Source organism: Phascolarctos cinereus, unplaced genomic scaffold (genome assembly GCF_003287225.1).
Source record: "Phascolarctos cinereus isolate Bilbo 61053 unplaced genomic scaffold, phaCin_HiC Scaffold_3;HRSCAF=262, whole genome shotgun sequence".
Taxonomy (NCBI): Eukaryota; Metazoa; Chordata; class Mammalia; order Diprotodontia; family Phascolarctidae; genus Phascolarctos; species Phascolarctos cinereus.
The window spans coordinates 30,377,750-30,396,021 of NW_027555736.1; the positions used below are offsets into that span (position 1 = coordinate 30,377,750).

General features: G+C 41.0%; 1 protein-coding gene and 1 non-coding gene across 2 annotated transcripts in view; one reads left to right on the forward strand and one right to left on the reverse strand.

Annotated features, from left to right (window-relative positions):
- Positions 1-18,272, forward strand: part of TET1 (tet methylcytosine dioxygenase 1) — a 208,981-nt gene that overhangs the window by 148,081 nt on the left and 42,628 nt on the right.
- On the reverse strand, positions 15,703-15,809 carry LOC144456454 (U6 spliceosomal RNA). The gene has a single exon (XR_013485541.1). It is a non-coding gene; the product is annotated as a U6 spliceosomal RNA (small nuclear RNA).

Genomic DNA, 18,272 nt, shown 5'->3' on the forward strand with positions numbered 1-18,272 from the left:
AGGTGATTTTTGCTATAATAGTTCCAAAAATATTTCTTGCCTTTCAAGCATCCCCACATTGTCTTCTTTATATCACAATACATAAAATTTATTTTTGTTCAAATCCTGGTTCCACCACTTGCTAATTTGGATCATGTGATCAAAGGATTCACTACGTTTGGGTCACCAAATCTAGCTGGCCTCAGCCATGGTTCACATATTCCACAGCCATTTCCTTTGTGTCTTTTCTACTTGCTACCACATTCCCCACATCACTAGACTTTGCCATCACATACCCACTGTCACACTGTCTCAGCTCAGGGCCTGGCACTATAAGACCCCATCTGTATGGATTGGTTAGCTCACCCCCAGCCTCTGTGTATCAGCTTAGCCCCAGCCAAGCTTCCCACACTAACCTGGCCATTTTCTTTTCCTCTGTCCTGCTGTACAATACAGGAGCCTGGACGTTGCCATCTGCCCACTATACATTGCCCTCCCCCTCCTGCTCTAGAACCATTAAAAAAAAATACCATCATTGCTACAGGAAAGTATATATTGATAAAGCCTCTTAGATTCCACTCACCATTCCTCTGACTTCCCAAACCAAGTTCTTCCTGGTTACCGTTCCTCAAATCTGTTGTCACTGCCCACTAAAACATAAACTTCTTGAAGGCAGACACAATCTCTTTTTTGTATTTGTCTCCCCAGCACCTAATGTGGTGCCCGGCACATACTGCTGGCTAGATTGTATTTCATTTGTTTAACGGCTCATAGATGATAAAATGATGGATTTAAAGTTGGAAAGGACTATCGGGACCATCTGCTCAACCTTCTCATTTTACAGCTGGAGAACTGAGGCTCAGAAAGGCTTAGCGAGCTGCCCAAGGTCATCTGGCTGGTAAGCAGAAGAGACAGGATTCCCACCTGTGTTCTTTGTTTCCAGTCTAGGACTCTTTCCACTTCACCATGCTGCCTTTCCTTGGTCAAGTATGACATGAGCCATCCACATAGAAGCATAGAACTTTAATTTACTCCTCAAGATGAGGAGGTTAATAATGATACTATCGACTTCACAGGGTTGCTTTGCAGAAAATACCATCTTGACCTTGAAACATCAGTGTTAGTTGTGTAGGGCTAACATTTCTACCACCTCCACCTTTCCCCCAAGTTTCTTCTTAGTTTTTCCATTAAGTATTTCCTGATGTTACTCCCTCAATTGAATTTTCCTTCAAACAAAGAAAAGTGTTTAATCAAAATGGGCCAACATTCGGCTCATGACTGAAGGTCATACGCAAGGTTCTGTTCTAAGCGTCTTCTACCTCTTTACAGTCTGGGGAGAAGTGGGTTTTATTATCTGTTCTTTGGGACAAAGATTCATCATGGTTTTTAGTCTGACTTCAGCTGCTTTGTAATGTTTTTATGGGGTTTTTGCATACTTTTTTTTCCTGGTTCTGCTTTCTTCACTGTTCATATGAATTTTCCCAGTATTTTCTGAATTTCTTGTATTTATTTCTTATAACAAAATATTTCATTATTTTCACATATCATTCTTAAATTGGTGGGCACCTACTTCTTTTTTATTATTTTTTTGTTTTCATAACAGCTTTTGAATAAATTCCATAATATAAATGATGCCAAATTTTCACAACCTTTTAAATTTTATCATAATGGCAAATTATTCTGTTTTCATGTACAGAAATCTAAAATCCAATACTAAGTTTTAATTATACCGCCACTTTTACCCAATAGTGGCTAGCTTAACTTTTGTAAGTTTTATCATTCTTTAAATGCCTTAGAGGACTCACTCTACTGGCCTGGGTTTGGAAGCACAACCTGTAACCTGGGGTTTTGGTTGCCTGCCTTAGACAGAAAAGCGCCTTTGTGCTGCTAGCTGCTGTCACCAAGTGAGTTAGTGCTCACTCTTTGGGCAGCACATCTGACCCAGCAATTTGGGCAATTTAAGAAATTTAGGAATTAAAAGCTAAAAAGCCCTAGAGATGTATTTAACTGGTATTTATAGAGAAGGTAATTATAATAAGTTATTATTAGTATATCCTATAATGACATGTAATAACATAGTAATAGTATTTGTTTTTTAAAGCCAAATATCTAGTACAAAGCAGAATGAATGAAACACAACGTTTACCCAGTTTTTGCTCTCTCTTCCCACTTCATTTTATTCCCTCTGCTGCTAGTTTGCCTCCTGTCAGCTGTGGTAAGCAGACAGAGCCTAATATCCCCTCCCATCTTTATATTTTACTACTCGCTGGCTTCCCCAGAACTGCTGCCTTGGGTGAGGAAGGGAGAGACTGGGTCTGAGTCCTGGCTCTGATCAGACTCACATTCGCCAGGTGCCACTGGGCAAGATACTGGACTTCTCTGACCCTTTTCTGTAAAAGTGAGTGAAGAAAGAGCTGTCTAAATCTTGCTGCTGCCTAAACGTGAGCTTTTCTGAGAGCTTAGTCTAAGAGCTCTGGCGTGGAGTTGGAACAGATCTGGCTCAGAATTCTGGCTGACACCTTGGAGCTGGAAAACTTGGGACCAGTCATTTAACTTCTAGACTCTTTCTCCATCTGCCAATGAAGTTTTAAGTGTCATGAAACCAGGCACCTGACCAGCCTGTTGTAAAGAAAGTACTTTGTCATTTTTAAAGAGAAGTCTGCTCTGTGTGTGTGTGTGTGTGTGTGTGTGTGTGTGTGTGTGTGTGTGAGATGTTTATACAGTAGATATTCACTGGGGCTTTCATCAGTTCAGAATGAAAGCACTCAGGAAAGTCCTGACTAATGCGGATCAGCACCAGTTTTGCTTATGTTCTTGTAGAGTGTTGCCTTGGACTGGGAGGTTGAGCGATGCATCCAGGATCCATGACTAGTATGTGTCAGAGGCAGGATTTGAATCCAGGCCTTCCTGATTCTGGCAAGGCTGTCCCTATATCTGCTGGAGTGCACAAGTGGGAATTATTAGGATCATAGACTTAGACCTAGGAGGAGCTTTAGGAATTGGCTAGGCTAAATCCTTTAGGGCAGCTAGGTGGTGCAATGGATAGAGCGCCAGTTCCTGAGATCAGAATACTCATCTTCATGAGTTCAAATCCTGCCTGAGACACCAGCTGAGTGACCCGGGGCAAGTCACTTAGCCCTGTTTGTCTCAGTTTCCTCATCTGTAAAATGAGGTAAAGAAGGAAATGGCATCTTTGCCAAGAAAACCCCAAATGAGATCACAGAGAGTCGGACATGACGAAAAATGATTGAAGCAGAGTCTGACTCCTTCATCTGGTAAGTGAGTAACCTGCAACCCAGATAGAAGAAGTGACTTACTTTCCCAGAGTCACAGAGGGAGGTGATGGCAGAACCATGATTTTACCTCAGACACTCTGACCCCGTGTAAGACATCAACTTTCCATTACTATCACTTTCCGCCAAAACCTGAATCTGATCCTTTTCATGATATTGACATTCTTACAGTCAGTACTAGTGAAGTGAGAGGTCATACATGTCCTTCCAATGTGAAAAGGCTTTGCAAATGGGCCCACTATGTCTTTAGCTAAATTTGGAGAGGCTTTTCCCCCAGTTGACTGCATGATGATAAATTTTTCTAATGTAGCTCTTAAAGGAATAAGTCATAAAGGGCTTGCAGTCTGCTTCAGTGAAAGAGGTAGCCATAACAATGAAAGCACAGATTGTGTGTGTGTGTGTGTGTGTGTGTGTGTGTGTGTGTGTGTGTGTGTGTGTGAATGACAGAGAGACAGACAGATGTTTGGACTCCCTGTCTGCTCCAGACTAGAAATGTAGCAAACTCACAGTCTGATCCCACTAGTGAGAGTTGTGACCTGCTTCACTTCTGACTTGGGCCATTTTGATCTTCCTTAGCCAGCCTGGCATGCCCCTTCTCACTGGGGCTTAATATATTGGTTCTGACCTTTGGTTTAGCCCACTGAAATTCAAAACCCCCGAGATGCAGCCCTCCACTCTCCAATAGAAGGAATTACAGGTGTAGACCATCATGCTCAGCAAGAAATCACAGATTCTTGAAATTCTGAAATAATAAATAGCCATAATGTCTTAAATGCCCCCATTGTGTCTCAGCTGTGGTCATTCTAGTGTCAATCCTTTCCGTCTGGAATTTTGTTTAGTCATTTCAGTCATGTCCAACTCTTTGTGACCTCATTGACTCCATTTGGGGTTTTCTTGGCAGAGATACTAGAGTGGTTTGTCATTTCCTTCTCCAGTTCCTTTTTACAGATGAGGAAACTGAGACAAACAGGATGAAGTGACTTGTACAGGGTCACACAATGAATAAGTGTCTAAGGCCAGATTTGAACTCAAGAAGATGAGTCTTCCTGACTCCAGGCCCCCCCACAGCTCCCCGCAGCTGTCCCTCTGTCTGGAATAATCAAAAGCAAACCTGATCCTTGTGGAGGAAGAATTTCTTTGAGAAGTCAGCCCTCTCCTAAGAGTGCAGTTCCTTTTCCTGAATCTGACCGTGTTTGTGTTTAGATATGAAAATACTGGCTACAACAGAGCACGGGGGGGGGGATCTATTTTATCCATCAGAAACAGAGGAATGGTCTGTCCTTTCAGTCCTTCAAGCCCAAACTCACTGATAAAGGTAGGCAGAATGAACCTCGAAAGCCTAGCTTAGATTTCTTTTTCCCTAATTGCCAACAGAGAAAGAGCTTATTGGTGCTAATAACTCAGCTCAGGAACTCGTAGGTAATTATTGAAGGGTGTTGTTCTTTGAGAAGCAGATGGAAAAACAAGGCGAGGAGATGATTTGGTAAAGATACTCTCATTAACCAAGATAACTTGTGTGAGATTCTAATGAATAGATCTGTGTTTTATGATAGCAGGTAAAATCTGTCTAGATTTGTTTGAGTATCTAAGCTTGCCATAATACATATTAAACTGTCCACTGTAGCAAACAGAAGGAAACATCTCCATAGCGAACATAAGAGAATTGTAGAGAATGTATTGTAATGATCTTGAAGCAGGAGTCAAATTTCAATCTAATAAAAAAAATCAAATCAATATTCCGTGATCCAGAAGATAAATTCTGGTACCTGCAGTTCACCTTTACAAGGACTTTGCTCTGTTTTGCTTTGTTGCTTATCACATTTTTTTTTTTAGGCAATTGGGGTTAAGTGACTTGCCCAGGGTCACACAGCTAGTAAGTGTCAAGTGTTTGATCTGAGGCCAGGTTTGAACTCAGGTACTCCTCTCTTCAGGGCCGGTGTTCTATCCACTGCGCCACCTAGCTGCCCCTGCTTATCACATTTTTAAAGATCTTAAAGATAACTTTTCTGTTACAACTTTCCCTCCCCAAAGCCCTCCCTGCCCTCCCCCCTTTTGTTTTCCTTTATCTCTTTATCTTAGGAATGTCTAGGCAGTACATTGTTTACTTTGATTATTTGAGGGGTAGCAGTTGGATAAGAATAATCTTTCCAGAGTCTTTTTCTGGGGCCTAATGAACAGATAGAGGTGAATTACATTCTAACCTTGGTTGATACATTTGGTTGTCTGAAGACCAGCCTGGGTGAGGTAAATGAAACTTACTAGTGAAAGGTAACCACTAAAGTGATGCTTTAAAGCAGCAGCTTCTTCTGAAAAAGAAATTTCTCTAAGTGAGATACATTGTTGTTGTTTAGTCATTTCAGTTTTGTCTGACTCTTCAGGACCCCATTTGGGGTTTTCTTGGCAAAGATACTGGAGGGGTTTGCCATTTCCTTTTCCAGCTCATCTTACAAATGAGGAAACTGAGGCAAACACAGTCACACATAAGTGTCTGAGGCCAAATTTGAATTCAAGTTCTCCTGATTCCAGGGCCGGTGCCCTAGCTAACCCTAGTTAATTGCCAGGCACATAGAGTCTGAGATTTGGAAGTGACCTGACCATCCCCGTTTTTATTTTGGAGAGTAAAACATATTTAAATGCCAGGGAACTAGGTGGCAAATTCTTCTAAAAGTGGGAAGTGAAGAATCTATGTATCCTTCGTACATCCAAAGAGCCCAGAATTTGGAGCTGGGACATGAGCTTGCACCCTGCCTCCTGCCCCTCCCGTGTTCTTTAATGATAGACAAATCACTTTACCTCTTGGGACTCCTTTCTCTTAAAGATGGTCTTGATAATGCCTGGCCTCTCTATCCCTCTGACTGACCCCAACATTGTTATAGAGAACATGCTTTGTATGTCATTTTTTTTATTCTATACTTTGAGATCTAGGAGGACATAGATCATCTTATAGAATTTTTTGTCTCTTTCTAGTGCCTAACACAGTGCTCTGTAGGCACTCAGATATTCATATGAATGACTGCTTATAGCATTTTAAAATAGGATTTTAGACTGGGAAAAGACCTTAAAGATTAAATACCATGGAAAGAGCCCTGACAGAAGTCAGATAACCTGGTTTAGATCACACATCTGATGTTAACTACCTGAGTGACTTTGGGTGACCACTGGGTAAAGTAACTTAACCCTGGCCGTAGGAGTTCCTCCTCTGCAAAATGAGGCTGCTGTACTAACTCATATCTCCTCCTATGACCTGATTTTGTAGGTGAGAGAACTGACTTCTGTATGTGACTGCCCACTAAAGTCAGTCAGTCAGTAAAGAGTCAGTACTAATATGGAAATGTTTTGTGTGATTGCACATGTATAACTTATATGTGATTGCTTACCATCTCAGGGAGGGGGTAGGGAAGGGAGGGAAAGATAGAATTTGGAACTCAAAACTTTGAACAAAAATGTTTTTAAAAAAAGAAAAACAAGTCAATAAAAATTAAGGGTCTACTGAGTGCCAGGCACTGTGCTAAATGCTGGGGATATATAAAGAGGCAAAAGATAGTCCCTGACCTTAAGAATCTCACAATCTGATGGGGAAGGTAACAAATAAATATGAACAAATAAGCCACATACAGGACAAATAATTAAAAGAAGAAAGTCGCTAAAATCAAGAAGGGTTGGGAAAGGCTTCCTGTAGAAAGTGGATTTTAGTTGGGACTTAAAGGTAGCAAGTAGATAGAGATAAAGAGAGATCATTCCAGGTGTCAGAGACAGCCAGAGAGAATGCCCAGAGCTGAGAGATGGACTTTTTTTTGTTTACAGAAGAACAAGGAGGCCGGTATCACTGGACTGAAGATCAGGGAAGTCAGGGAGCACAGTGTAAGTAGATTGGAAAGGCAGGAGAGGGCTGGCTTATTATAAGCTTTAAATGCCAAACAGGATTTCGTATTTGATCCTGTAGGTAATTGAGAGTCATTAGAATTTACTGAGTAGAAGGCTGACATGGTCAGACCTGAAATTTAGGGAAATCGCTTTGGTGGAAGAATGGAGGATGATGTATTGGAGTGGGAAGAGACCTGAAATAGGCAGGATCCTCTCCACCTCTACTTCCTCCACCTTCCCCCCCCCTCCCTTAGCTTTTGCAGTTATCCAGGTGTGAGCTGACGAAAGCCTTCCCTAGAATGGTGGCAGTGTCAGAGGAGAGAAGGGGGCATATTCAAGAGATGTTTCGGAGGTGAAATTGACAGGCCTTGGCAACTGATTGGATATGGGAGGTGAGAGAGAGTGAGGAGCTGGGTATGATTCCTAGGTTGACAGCCTGAGAGAGTGGGAGCCCTCTCCGGTAATAGAAAAGGTAGGAGGCAGGGGAAAGGCTTTAGGAGGAAAGATAATAAGTACCATTTTGGACATGTTAAATTGAAGATGTCTACTGGACATCCAACTTGAGATGTCTGGAAGGCAGCTGGAGATGGGAGATTAGTGGTCAGCAGAGAGGTTAGGGCTGGATAAGTAGATTTAAGAATCATTGATGTAGACATGGCAATCAAATCCATAGGAGCTGATGTGATCACCAAGATAAGTGGTATGGAGGGAGAAGAGAAGAGGGCCCAGGACAGAGCTCTGTGGAACACCTCTAATTGGAGGGCATGATCTGAATAAGGATTCAGCAAAGGACCCTGAAAAGGAGACAGTGATATCAAGAAAAGACTGTTGAATCTGGCAATGATAACATTGGTAACTTCAGAGAGAATGGTTTCAATGGAATGATGAGGTCAAAAGCTGGGTTGTAAGGATTTAAGAGGAGAGTGAGGGGAGAGAAAGTGGAAGCATCTATTGTAGACAGCCTTTTCAAAGACTTTAGTCACAGAGGGCAGAAGAGATATAGGATGACGGTTATTGGAGGATGAGGAAGATATGGGAATGTTTGTAGGCAAAGAATGAGGCAGTAGACAGGGAGAAAGTTCACCAGATCACTAAAAGGAAGAAGAACTCTGAGTAAATGAAAAACCAGTAATGATCGTAGAAAACAGATAATGAAACATATCTTCCTCCTCCAGCAAAGAGATGGGGACCAGTAGGACATGATTTTATAGATACTGTCAGGTTATTTTTGCTTAATTATTTTTCTTTGTTCATTTCTAGTGGTGATAGTGGTGGGATTATATCAGAAGTGACTGTGATATATACACACAGATATATTTTTAAGCATCAGTAAAAGTCATTAAAAAAAAAAAACACAAGATGGCCTGAGTCAGTTTCAGGATACTCAGTGGTTAGACTGCAGTACATGGTTGCTAATCCCCCAAAAGAGATTAAGGAAGGATCAGACAGGAGGAGAAAGAGGACAGATCAATGCCAGGAGAATCTGGAGAGGAGAAGGTACCTGGGAGGAGATGGTAGTCAACATGACAGTCAAGAAGGGAGAAGGTTAAGAGTTGCCCATTGGATTTAGCTATTGTGAGGATCTTTTTGAACTTGGAAAGAACCTTTTATTTGAGTGGGGTTGGGTTGGAAGCCAGATTGCAAGAGATTGAGGAGTGCTGTGCCATAGAGGTTGGAGAGCCAACCTTGAAGTCTGGAAGACCCTGAAATCCTGCCTGTGATATGCACTAGCAGTATGGGCAAGTCATTTCTTCTGGTGTACCAGACAATTCTTTAATACTATAAGTTGCAAATGAGTACAGATGGAAAGACTGATGGAATAACAGAAGAAAAAAGCACCTCTTTCCCAGGGTCATTGTGGGGATCAAATAAGATAATATTTGGAAAGCACTTGACAACAGTGCTTTAACACAGTAGGTTTTTAATAAATATTTATTTCCTTACTTCCTTTGCCCAGGTACCTGCCAACAATGTATACTATATTATTTGAGTACTAGCTGTTTTTATTGAACTCAGAAAGCTTTCCTTACACCAAGAGATTAAGGATTTCCTAGTCTTAGAAACACTTTTTCTGTTGAATTTGAACATGTTATTTTTAGATTCAGTAATTTATTGCATGTTCTTTCCCATTCTGGTGAATCATTGTTTTCTCACAATATGATTAACTACATGAGATCTAAAGGCTCTGCGACACCTGGAGAAATGTTGCTGTTCAGTCGTTCTCACTCATGTCCAATTCTTCATAACTCCATTTGGAGTTTTCTTGCAAAGATACTGGAGTAGTTTGCCATTTCCTTCTCCAGCTCATTTTACAGATGAGGAAACTGACTTGCCCAGGGTCATACAGCTAGTATTTGAACTCAGGTCTTCCTGACTCCAGACCCAGTGATCTATCCACTGTGCCACTTAGCTGACCCACCTGCAGAAATAGGACCTGTTAGAATAGTAAACTTGTGACAATTGTGGGTGTGGCTGTCATGGTTGTACAGTACTGACAGCTACATCAAAGCGCTGCCTGCTGTGGCCTGAGGTTGCTTTGAGCTTAGGTAGATGCAGTTGTCCTTTGGCCTGCCATGATTTTAAATTATTAGATAATTATTTGGTAAAAAATTTAGATATATTGTCAAGATGAGCAAGAAACAAATTCAAACTAATTGAGAAAGGAAGACAAGTCTGAATTAGTGATGATATGAATGTAAACTTGAGTTTAGCTGAGATGATCACACACTCAAGAATAGTTAGCTTGAATAATCAAGATGTGATGAGATGTTTCTGTTTCTCAAGTTGTCTCATTGCACTTGAAAGGCAGAGTGCTTCAGCACCATCTGGAATGTGTGAGATCTAGATTTTCTTTTGATCCTTTCATTCCCTTGCATTACTTTCTGAAAAGTGGCTCTGGGTACCAGGAAGACTATATATTTTTAGAAGCCTAATTTGGTGTTGGGGCAGCTAGGTGGCCCTGTGGTTAGAGTGCTTCACCTGAAGTCAGTAAGACTCATCTTCCTGAATTCAAATCTGGCCTCAGATATTTACTACCTGGGTGACCCTGGGCAAATCACTTCACCCTGTTTACCTCAGTTTCCTCATCTGTAAAATGAGTTGGAGAAGGAAATGATAAACTACTTCAATATCTTTGCAAAGAAAATCCCAAATGAGGTCATGAAGAATAAGACATGACTGAAACGGATTTCACTGAAACTATGCCCACCCTTTGTCATTTCTTATAACACAATAGTATCATATTCACATGCCATGATTTATTTAGTTTCCCCCATTTGATGGATCAGAGTTTTTTCAATGTCCACATGAAGTGGGCAAAGTTTAGTAGCCTAGTTTAGGTGAGCCCACCAGCTTCCATTCACAAAACTCTAATGCATTAAATTAGGAAGACCTATATGGGCTGATACAGTGTGAAGTGAACAGAACTAAGGGAAAAAATTTCTCTATTAACAACAATGTTGTGAAGATAAACAACTTTTAAAGACTTAGGAACTCCAATCAATTCAATGTCCAATCACAATACAAGAGGACCCATGATCAAATATGCTGCCAACCTCTTAATAGAGAGGTGATGGACTCAGAGTGCGGAATTAAATAAATCTTTTTGGGATATGGCCAATGGCAGACTACATTTCAATTGACTGGACGTATTTGTTAAGACATTTGGAACATTTCAGTTTATTACTGATGCTGGTTTGTTGTCTATAATTCTTTTCCTCATAATATAGTTTCCTTGTTTATCCCTTTTTGGGTTCTGAATCTATTTTGCTATGTCTGATAGCATGATGGCAACTCCTGCTTTTTTGGATTCACTTGACGTATTGTCAGTTATTTTCCATCCCTCAGTTTTATTTTGTGCATGTCTTTGTTTTTTAAATGTGTTTCTTGTAAGCAACAGATTGTAGGGTTTTGTTTTCTTCTATACTCTGTTGCTCTTTTTCATGTTATTGGATTGTTTAATCAATTCACATTTTAAGTTATAAGAATAAAGTTTATCTTTTTCTCAATCTGCCTCTAAAATTATTTTTTCAAGTTATGATTCTTCCCCACCTCCCCTTTTTGTATATTCCTACAATTACTTTAATCTTTTTCCTTTAAAGTTAGCCCCGTTCCCACTGGCTCTCTTCCCCTCATTCCTGATCCCCTCCTCATTTGCCACCCTTTTCCCTTTAGGAGTTTATTGGTTTATTTTCTCTCCTGCTTTTTTCTGGTTATATGTTTCTTCCTCCTCTTTCTTTCCTTATTTAAGTACATTCCCTTTTCCTTTTCCCCGCTTCATCTAGTCTTGTTCATTCGTTTTTAAAATTTCATTTTTTGTGTCCCTTTCTAAACAATATTTCTCTCTCTCTCCATTATTCATCTTTTCTTTCTGTTTACTCTAGACCCTCATTCTGTGCCTCATGACCCCCATAATCATCTGATCTCTCTCATTTCTCTTTTTTGTTTTTGTTTTTCATATAGTCAAAGCTTGCAATGTATCTATTCTAGTCTTTCTCCACTAGGTGCTTTCTGCTGCTGCCTTCTAGGGCTTACCTCATGGAATCCCCTTTGCCATTGTGCTTCAGTATTAGGAAAATACCGATTATTACAGATATCAGAGAGGACACTGGCCCCTGGTAGGGTCCCTTCCCTCCCCACTGATCTAGACCCTCTTTTGTTGACCTTCTTACCTGAAAATCTCCCTGTCTCCATGTTCTCTCACTCTTCCAGGTGCCAGTTGCCCCTAGGGGTTCCATATCTTCCCCCCTCCCAAAACAAGTTGACTTTTCAAGCACCAAATCCCCCAGGCCTTCTCCAGTGTAAGGTCTTCATCTCCCTTCACCATAGGAGTATTCATCAATTGAACCCTGAACCCACTTCCAAACTAAGGCCCCCTTGCTTTCTACCACCTTTTTGATCTTTTCCCCTCCTCCTCACCTACTGCTTTGTAGGCTCTTTCTTTCTGAAACCCTTGAGGTCACCTTCCCACCATTGCTAGCCCTTGATGTGACCCCAGCATATCACTACTTTCTATCCCCCTGCTCCTCTCTCTCCCTTTCATGTGCCTTCTTCTGTTGTAATGCAGTCCCACAAAAGAAGCATTCGCCTGTCAGTGGAGTAGGATCAGGTTCTGTCCAGAATGCTCCTGGTCTGCCTCTTCACGTTACCTCTCCCAGACTTCTGCCTTCACCCCTGTCTCTTGGTATACATTTAGTAAGAAGTTCCCTACTGGTCTTCCTATTGTCACTGTTGCTGTTCTTGCCAGTTCCTTTTATTCCCCTTGCATTTCTGTTGTTTGGAATATTTGAGAAGCAAATAATCTCTTCATTTCTGGTTTTCTTTCCATCAAATGTTTCCAGCTCTTCTTTATTATTGAAACATCTTTTGCCCTGTATGGTTAAGATGCAAGATAGGTCACCTTAGGCTGCATCCTGAGCTCCGTTGCTCTTTGGAATGTGTTATTTCATCTCCGCCTCCTTTTTCCAGTGGGTGCAGCATAGTCTTGAATTGTTTGAATGTCTTTTCATTTTTATTTGAAGCTCTTTCTCCGGATGGTTTGCAGAACTTGTTGTTTCTGAATTACATTGTTAAATTTAACCACTATGGGTCTTGGAGTTTGCAGTCCTGGGTTTTTTTGGGAAGCAATCTCTGAATTCTTTCCATTGGAATTTCATTTTCTGTGTCCAGAAGTTCTGCACAGTTCTCTTCTATTATTTCATTTTATGATGTTGTGTTCTTCTTTGAGATACGTGATCCTCAGGTTGTCTCTATCTATTCATCGTGTCTTGAAGATCAACATGTCTTGTTTGCACAGTGAGGAGATTTTCTTTTAATGTGATTGTTTTTTACTTCTCTTCTAGGTTGTACTTCATTTCTGTGTATTTTCATTCCATATCTTTTGCTCTCTTCTTGTTTGTTTCTTTGTTTCTTCGGTGGGGCTTGCCAATGAAGATTCAAGTTTTTCTATTCTGCTCCCACAGAAACAGAGTATTATGGTTCGATGTCCTCCTCAAATCCCACAGGGTCCCCTGTCTCATTACAGGCTGGATCATTTCCCTTGATTTTTTTTAGTATTTATTCATAGATGCCTGAACTCCTTTACTAGATCTGGAGGCTATATTTTTTCTGTTGTTCCAGTTTTTCATGTCAGTTTGTCTGTTTATGTGCAAGCTCTTTGACATTTCTTCTCCTGAGATCTTTGGTACTTTCAGTCTTTTCTCTCACCTCTTGTATTTTCCTTATCACTCATTTCCTAACTCTCTCTCTCATTATGGTTTTCTTAGGGTCTAGATCTCAAAACATCTCAGCCTTCTCCCACACTGGGCAATTCAGCCTAGGTCTCTGCCCCAAGTGACTTTTGGGTGATCAGAACTGGCTCCAGCTGGGTTCTTTGCTCTTTCCCTCAGGCTTGATGGAGTGCTACGCAGTCCCCCACATACACTGTGTACTGTCTTGGTGACCTGTCCCACTTCTTCTGCTTCTCAATTCTCTGGCCTGGTGCCAACAGTACAGAGGTTGTTTCTCCATGTCTCCAGTCCTCACTGCCAGTACAGAGCTTTGCGGCATTGGAGTTTCCAGGTTGCAGACCCCAAAAGGCTCCTGAAGGGCTATTACCCAGCTGGCTGTTGAAGCCTAAGTGAACTTCCACAGCCTGGAGCTGAGTTCTCCATAGCAATGGAAAGAAGGAGAGAGGACTAGGATGTAGGCCTATGTTGTGTGCCCGTGGATCTGTTAGGGCAGCATTGCTGCCAGTAGTGTGGGAAGTAGCAGAGGGGTGATGAGTGAGCTCAGAGTCAGTGAGTGTGAGTACTTGGGTTCTGGGGGAGGGTGTTAACATTCTTTTGGATTCTGGGTATCCTAGTCCATGGAAACAGCTGAAATTGCTCTAACTTTTGCGCATAATTTTGGCTATGCAGAGGTTTTGCAAGGTCATATGAACCAGAGGAAATATCTAGTCCACCATATTGTTGCTCACATGATCAACTAGTTGGACTATACATCCTTATATCTGATAATTGTGTGTGTATGTATGTTTTTTTTTTAAAGGGCAGCAGGAAAGATAGGAGGGAAAGAATGGGGGTTTTCATTACTTGAAAACCATTTTTTAAAAAAAGATTCCAAGATTCCTTCTTTAACAAGATTTTGGTTCTTTGAAGACAGACACCAAGAAAATATCTGTACTGTTTATTGTTAATGTCTCTTAGCTGTGCGTATGGGGTTGTTGTTCAGAGCTGCTGATCTGCTTAGGCCTCCCAGCCAGCATGTTATTGTTATTTTGGAAGAATTTGACAGACTGGATCTAGTGAGGAAGAATGTATTCATGAAAGCGTTGGTAGCATTGCTACCACCTAGACTGACTTAGAATAAAGAAAAACCAAATTATTAGGTTCCTTTTTGCCTTGGATAACAAAAAGCCTCCTAGGTTAAGGAAGGGTTAGGCATACTGAATGACATGAGAATCCAATTGTCTTTTTTTTTTTATTTTGGCTAGGCAATGGGGTTAAGTGACTTGCCCAGGGTCACATAGCTAGTAAGTGTTATGTGTCTGAGGCCGGATTTGAACTTAGGTCCTCCTAAATTCAGGGCCGGTGCTCTATCCACTGCACCACCTAGCTGCCCTGCAGTTGTCTTTACTTTCTTGTTTTGCTTTTCTCATTCTGAACTTCATAAATGTGAGGAGCCTATTGGACTTCCATCTATACCCTTCATCTAGACCTATTTCAGTGACTCTTGGCTATATGGTGGTAGTTCTGGGTTTTGAAGGGCATCCAGCAGAATGTAAGTGTTGCTATGTCCTGTCAATCTGGAAAAGATTAGTGTATAAAAATGGTGCTAAAGAATGAGACTGTTACTTGAGAACCAACCTAGCTAATACCTAGACTTATCACCAAAGGGTTGGTTGCCTGGTATTAATTTTTTGGATGGGGACAACTACGGCAACTCATAACACTGTATCCTGATTTCACAGTGGATAGAATGCTAGACTTGGAGTCAGAAAGACCTTAGTTCAAATCCATCCCTAGACATTTACTAGCTTTGTGAGTTTGGGCAAGTCAGTTAACCTCTGTCTTAGTTTCCTCAACTATAAAATGGGATCATAATAACACCTATCTCATAGGGTTGTTGTTTCAAATGAAATGTTTGTACAACACTTAGCTTACCCACACAGGTGAAATCATAGATCCTTGAAATAGTGAAACGTGTAATTGACATTGTAATACCAGGCATGTGGTAGGTGCTCAATAAACATTCAGTAATTATGTCTGTGTTCAAAGGGCAATATTGTGCTTTGCACTCATACATGAGCTGGAGGTACCAGTTTTTCTTAGTGAAGAAATAAGTACAGGGTAATTATGAAACGCTATCATTGAGTCAAGCCACCTACCTTGGCATATCGGCCATTCCTATGGCATATTCAATGCTGTGTCTAGAATATTCTTTTTTTTTAAAAGGCAATTGAGGTTAAGTGACTTGCTCAGGGTCACACAGCTACTAAGTGTCAAGTGTTTGCTCTGAGGCTGAATTTGAACTCAGGTCCTCCTGACTTCAGGGCCAGTGTTTTATCCACTGTGCCACCGAGCTGCCCAAAAATATGGAATGCTTCATGAATTTGCATGCCATCCTTATGCAGGGGCCATACTAATCTTCTCGGTATCGTTCCAATTTTAGTATATGTGCTGCCGAAGCTAGCACTCTCTAGAATATTCTTAAAGATCTTCCAAGAAGACATGGCAGTGAAAAGGAACTGAATGTGAAATCAGAGGACCTGCATTCATACAGAGAGGGGAAGGCTTGTGTGGGGGAAGGCCCTTTGGGATGGCCTTAAAGGAGATTAGGGATTCTAAAAGGCAGAGATTAAGAGAGAACCCATTCTAGTCATGGTGGACAGCTGCAGCTCAAGTGCAAACAGAGAAATAGAAAGAATGCCAGTTTGACAAGTCAACAAGAAGTTTTGAAGCATTTACTCTGTCCAGTTTGACTGGAGAATAGATAATGCAAAGGGGAATAATGTATAATAAGACAAGAAAGGTAAGTGGGGCCAGGTTGTGAATGGCTTTAAATGCCAAACAGAAGAGATTATATTTAATCTTTTTTCAAAACTTTATTTATTTATTTATTTATTTATAGGCAGTTGGGGTTAAGTGACTTGCCCAGGATCACACAGCTAGTAAGCGTCAAGTGTTTGGTCTGAGGCCAGATTTGAACTCAGGTCCTCCTGATTTCAGGGCTGGTGCTTTATCCACTGCGCCAGATTATATTTAATCTTAGAAGTAATAAGGAGCTACGGACATTAATTGAGGAGGGGATTAAGACATTTAAAACTGAGCTGTAGTGTTTAACAATTTTTCCTGTAGAAAAGTTGTTCTTAAGCTCTGACCTAAATTCTTTTCAGTGAAATTTAACTCTTTTTTTTTCTTTTCAGTGTAGCTGTAGAATAATTAATTAGGTGTTCTCCATACAACTCTTTCAGTACTATGAGGAAACTAGTCTTCATCTTTCCTGCTTTCAGATTAAATCATTTCCGTTTCCTAGATCCTTTTTTCATACATAGTTAGCTTGGTTACTCTCCTTGGAACTTTCTCCAATTTTTCCACGTCCTTAAATTTAAAAAAAAATAACCCAAAGCACTCAGTAATTTAATAAATGGTTGGGCTGCATCAGGTATAGTGGGAGGATTAATTCCTGGTTTTCATAGCTAATATTCCTTTTGTTACATTTTAGAATCATGTTACCTTTTTCAGATTATTATGTGTGGTACTTTCATATGTGACTTCAGGGTTTTTTTCCTTTCTTTTTTTCCTTTTTTTGGCTAGGCAGTGGGGTTAAGTGACTTGCCCAAGGTCACACAGCTAGTTAACAGTAATGTATCTGAGGCCAGATTTGAACTCAGGTCATCCTGAAGTCAGGGCTGGTGCTCTATCCACTGTGCCACCTAACTGCCCCTGACTTCAGTTTTTGATAAGTCATTTAACTATCTTGGTTCCTCATATTCCTCAACTGTAAAATGGAGGGTTTAGACCAGGGGTGGGGAACCTGCAGCCTCAAGGCCACATGTGGCCCTCTAGGTCCTCAAGTGCAGCCCGTTGACTGAATCCAGACTTCATAGAACAAATCCCCTTAACAAAAGGATTTGTTCTGTAAAACTTGGACTCAGTCAAAAGGCCGTACCCAAGGACCTAGAAGGCCACAGGTGGCTTCAAGGCTGTAGGTTCTCCACCTCTGGTTTAGACTGAAGATTTTTTTTCTATTTCAAATCCTTTCTTGTCCTCTATTAAATTTGACCCCTGGATCTTTTCCAGTTGTAGGAGCACCCTGTCAGTTTTCACCATAAATCTGTATATTTGGATTTTCACTTCTGTCTGGGCTTCTTTGCACTTTGCATTGAGCAGTGTTGTTCCCTTGAGGTGTCTGCATATGCGAGGTTTCGTTAGTTGATCATCTTTGTCCGCTAACAGACCTTTGGTCATAGAAGTTGGTTGTTCATTTTGAATCTGGTGATTTGGGCTGTCTGTTGCTCTAATGCATTTTATTATTACCAAATCTTTATTTGTCTTCTAAGGTGTTAGGGCTGCACCCAAGAAATTTTTTCATTCAATCAAACTTCATCAAATTTAATCAAACTCTGTTTCACCGGTTTTTAAACTGTGTGTGTTGGGGTTCCAGGTTGTGGAACAACCCTGTGGAAAAGCTCTGTAGGCAAAAATAAAAATAAGACAGTCCCTGCTCTCGAGAAGCTCACATCCTAATAAAGGGAGATAATGCAAATAAGGGGTTTCACCTGCAAGTCAAGATAACTAGGCTCAGTGGTCCTTAAAGTACAGTGACAAAGCAGATGCAATTTGCTTTGATAAAACTATATTCCTTCCTGATATTGAGCCATTTGACAATGCCAAGAACTTCAGTGGTGAAAGCTCGTTTCCACGTTGTGAGTAGTTGTGGTTGCTGAGCAGGTAGAGGCTGTTGTACTTGCAGAGACAGTTTCTGGCCCTTCTCCACGAGGCTTGCTGTAGAGGGCACACTAACCCGTGGTAGGTGTGTGTGTGTATGTGTGATGAGGGTAGAAGGGTGCAGAGGATACTGTACCAGGGCTTGCTTATGTGCCTAGTATTTGGTCAGCAGTTGGCGTTGGAAATGGTATTGATGGCTGGTCCTTTC